This window comes from Mustela putorius, unplaced genomic scaffold, assembly GCF_011764305.1.
Source record: "Mustela putorius furo isolate JIRA1106 unplaced genomic scaffold, ASM1176430v1.1 tig00000487_pilon_pilon_pilon, whole genome shotgun sequence".
In the NCBI taxonomy this organism is placed as follows: Eukaryota; Metazoa; Chordata; class Mammalia; order Carnivora; family Mustelidae; genus Mustela; species Mustela putorius.
Genome location: NW_025421399.1, coordinates 6,426,487 through 6,431,121, shown reverse-complemented (window position 1 = coordinate 6,431,121; position 4,635 = coordinate 6,426,487). Strand labels below are relative to the sequence as shown.

Here is a 4,635-nt window from a genome sequence, read left to right as displayed (position 1 = left end):
GTTGAGAGACACTAACTGATTTTGCCAAATTTTAGAATTTTAAAAAGACCTCAAAGGCCATCCCCTAAACGTCTTGATTTGACAAATGTTATTCTGCCTTTCAGCTTTTTAATTAAGCGGTGGATGCCACCCTCCATCACAAATTAGAAACACCTGAAATGTTTTCTAAACAATTTTTGCAGCAGCCTCCACTCCCTGCAATTCTGATTTAATTGGTCTGGAAGGGATGCAGAAAGAGGTGGTTTTAAAAACTGAGTCTAATGTGCAAACAAAGCTGAGAACCACTGAGTTAGGGACAGCAAAGATCCCATATCCAGGTCCACCCATGATGAAGACCTAGGTCAGTCGTGTTTCTCTCTGTTTCTAATTCTAAACAGTCCTCTAAAAAAATTTTTTTAACAAGTCAGTAACAAAAAGACAAGAGCTATATGATTTCTCTCCAGGAGGTACTTACCATAGTTAAATTTATAAAGACAAGAAAGTAGAGTGGTTGGTTACCAGGGCTGGGGGAAGAGGGAATGAGTTGTTATTTAATAGGTGGAATATCAGTTTTGCAAAGCAAGGACTTCTGGAGACTGATTGAGGTGTGAATGTACTTGACACTACTGAACTGTACACTTAAAATGGTTAGGATGGGGGGCACCTATCTTGCTCAGTTGGTAGAGCACCTGACTCTTGATCTTGGGGTTGTGAGTTTGAGTCCCATATTGGGTGTAGAGATTATTTAAAAATAAAATTCTTTTTTAAAAAATGGTTAAGATGGTAAATTTTATGTTATGTATATTTTACCACAACTTTAAAATGTGTTTTAAACTTCAAATGCAAAATCTTCCCAAAAGTAAGATCAGTGAGATTTCCCGAAGAAACAGTTCAATAGCCAGAGCTCAAGTAATCTGGAACTTCCCTACCCCCACGGAATAATGTTTTTCTGACTCCATGTACTCTTTTAAATTTACTCTAACCTGAATTTCTTCTGTGAAAATCAGTAAAAAGAAACCTAGTTTAGAACGGAGTTGGGAGGCCAGCAAGGGGAGTTCTCGTGTCCTACCACTTGGCATTTGCAGATCCAGCAGTGAGAGATGGACGCTGCAGAGATACCACTTTACTATCAGGCAACCAGAGGAAAGACTGAAAGACTTTCCTCCTCCCCCAGCAACAACCCAGCCAATGAGAGACACTCACAATTCAGCCAATGAGAAGCCACCATACTTCCAACTCTCACTTTACTCCAATGGACTTTCTGTTTACAGCAGTCTTCCCAACGTCAGGTTTCCTCTATAAAAAGGCAGTCCTCTGTGCGCAGTTTTCCGTATGGGTTTGCTGTGGTGTGCTTTGAGTGAGTTGTCGCTCTTTGTTATTCCCCTATAAACCCATTTTTGCTGGTAAAAATAACAGGCATTTTATTTTTAAGGTTAACATGAATGCTTGTGAGTGGGATCCAGAGAAACTGTAACAATGTTGAAGCTAGGGAGCAAAGTGGTGCTGGTACCCGCAGAGCCAACCGGGCTCACTGCGCCCTCTGGGACCTTGGACTCTGAGGAGGGTAAGTTTCGCCCTGGATTTTGAGCTCTGCTCTCTTTGAGTTCTCCAGGCTTTATTCAGGATCTGTTTTAAGATCGCATTTTTTCTGAGTGTTCACTTGGCCTTCGGTCTGACTCTTTTCCAGAACTGAACCGTTCCTTTCGGATTAGGCTGCCCTTCGGTCTGACTCCTGTCTGGAACCAGACTGCTCCTGATGGAACGGTGCCTGTTGGAAGTCTGTTGGCCTTTGGTGTGACAGAGATCAGACTCCCTCCATCAGAGTCTGGGGGCCGTTATCATTTGTCCCTCTTGGCCTCGCTACCGCCCTCTTTATGGGCAACACCTTCCGGTAATACTAGCAGAATGCACAGTGCACCTCCCATCAGGATTTCACTGGATTTCTCAAAATCTCTTCTTAGGATGGATCAATACTGTATAAAGAAGCCCTTCAAGGCATCAAGGCTATATATAGTAGGAGATTACAAGGCTCGGAGCCTCATTATCCCCTGCACTAGTCCCTGTGATACCGCTGTTTTACCTGTGAAAGAGCCCAGTAGCTGAGGATGGGGGTTTGTCCTCCAACTCTGAGCAATAAATAACATTGTTACCGCTTGGCACCTGTTGTTCCTAAGCCCCATATGCTACTGACATCCATTCCCTCTGAAGGCAAATTTTTCACTGTAATTGATCTATGCAGTGCATTTTTACCATTTCGTTAATAAAGGTAGCCCATGCCTGTTTGCTTTCACTTGGGAAGAATGGAAATGCTCCCGGACAGTAAGCCCCCAGGGTTACAAACAGTCGTTTTTACTTTTCACAAACCTTAAAAGCTGATTTGGGTGATAGAAAGTTTTCTGCCAGACTCGATTTTGTTACAATTTGTATATGATTTACTTCTCTGCTCCCTTTCTCAAATGTCTTCACAGGAGACAGCATCCACCTGTTAAAACTTTTGGCCCTAAAGGGACATAAGGTCTGAAAAAAAAGGCCATTTGCTCAAACTCAGGTTTGACACTTAGGACATCTAATCTTGAAACAAGGACTACATTTAGACCCAGACAAAACCCCTCACAACTGCTTGACACTGACAGATTGCCTTCTGACACCCCCTCCCCCCCCATGGAAATATACAGGAAACACCTCTAACCAATGCAGGGTTTTCATGCTTTACTGATATTTCTTTCTTTGCTTCTTTCTTTTTAAAGATTTATTTATTTATTTAACAGACAGAGATCACAAGTAGGCAGAGAAGCAGGCAGAAAGAGATGAGGAAGCAGGCTCCCCAAGGAGCAGAGAGCCCAATGCAGGGCCAGATCCCAGGACTCTGGGATTGTGACCTGAGGTGAAGGCAGAGGCTTTAACCCACTGAGCCAACCAGGCGCCCCATCTTTCTTTTCTTTTCTTTTTCTTTTTTTAAAGATTTATTTATTTTAGAGAGAGAGTACAGGTGAGGGCAAGTGTACTAGGGGGGGTGCAGGGGCAGAGAGAGAGAAAGTACCATGCAGACTCCACGTTGAGTGTGGAGCCTGATGTAGGGCTCAGTCCCATGATGTCAAGATCATGACCTGAGCTGAAATCATGAGTCGGATGCTTAACCAACTGCACCACCCAGGTGCCCCTTACTGATGGTTCTTATTTAAAGGATGGTAAATTTTGTGCTGGGTTTGCTATAGCAGTTCCTTTTGAAGTCATTGAGACCGGAGCTTTACCTTTATAATTTAGCCTTACTCCAGCTTGTAACTTAGCTTGAGGATAAAACTGTTAGCATTTATACTGATAGTTGGTATGCTTTGGGGGTAGCTCATGACTTTGGAATGTTATGGAAACAGGAAGGTGTCTCTACCTCCGATGGAAATAAAATTTAAAATGGTTTCTATGTCCCAAAATTTTTAAATACCATACTTTGCTGGCTGCTCTGGCTATTACTAAGGGTCCTGGGCATTCAAGAATCAGCTTTCTGGATGCCACAGTAAACCACTTCACTTATTTTTCTGCCAACAGCAGTGCTAAACTTCTGTCATGTTCCAAAGTGATGTTCTCCCAGATGATAACTTGGAAAAGTTAACCAGAGATACCCAACAGTTGGCCCCAGAGAGGGAAAAACAATATTGGAAATCTCGTCATTGTGGCCTCATTAAAAAGGGGAACCTCAGGTTTGGACCAAATAACAATCCAGCCCTACCAGAAGTTCTAAATTTCCTACTCCTTAGCGCTGTACTTGCATTAAGCATTGGTCTTCTAGAAGTAATAGCATTCATGGAATATTGGTGGGGAAATATTAACAAGGTCACAAAAAGTACCTACCTCCCTTGTCCCATCTGTCTAAAGTATAATTCAGGGAAACCTGTGTGTACAAATGGATTTCCTGCAGCTTCCCTGTCTCGTGGATATGTTTAAGTCATGGTTTGTATGTTTCTCACTAGTGCCATGCTTTCTCTTGCAGACAGGCCAATGTTCTGTGGCTAAAATTCCATTAGAAAAAAATTATCGGGCGCCTGGGTGGCTCAGTGGGTTAAGCCTCTGCCTTAGGTTCAGGTCATGATCTCAGGGTCCTGGGATTGAGTACCACATCAGGCTGTCTGCTCTGCAGGGAGCCTGTTTCCTCCCTCCTCTCTCTCTCTCTGCCTCTCTGCCTACTTGTGATCTCTGTCAAATAAATAAATAAATAAATAAAATCTGTGCTATTGGCTGGTTTCAGAACGCTTTTCATTGTTCATACCATCCTTGATCCTCCAATCCTTGGTTGAATAGACTAATGGCACTATTAAAACTCAATTGGCAAAATTTGAAGAAATCCTTCAAATACGCTGACCAAAACCACTGCCATTACACCTAAATCTCAGATCTACCCTCTCCGGAACTCAGAATCTGACCCTTTGAGCTTGTAACGGGATGTCTGATGCACTCGACCCATGCCTCCTCTGACCCCCAGTAGACAAAAGAAGATACACTTCAGGATTGCAGAGGCCTAACTGCTTGGTTAACATAACCATGCTTTGGTACAGCCGTCTTTTCATGGTACACTCCTGGGAGATGGCGACCTTAAGCCTCATGCCCTGCAACCTAGAGATTTCATCTCTTGGAAAAGACCCCTCCAAAAAGACTTTCTTCAAC

At 43.0% G+C, this 4,635-nt stretch overlaps 1 long non-coding RNA gene across 1 annotated transcript; it reads left to right on the top strand.

Annotated features, from left to right (window-relative positions):
* The first annotated feature begins 1,251 nt into the window (after nt 1-1,251).
* Nucleotides 1,252-2,144, top strand: LOC101669986. Its single transcript, XR_199188.1, has 3 exons — nt 1,252-1,336; nt 1,412-1,543; nt 1,667-2,144. It is a non-coding gene; the product is annotated as an uncharacterized LOC101669986 (long non-coding RNA).
* Nucleotides 2,145-4,635: the final 2,491 nt, after the last annotated feature.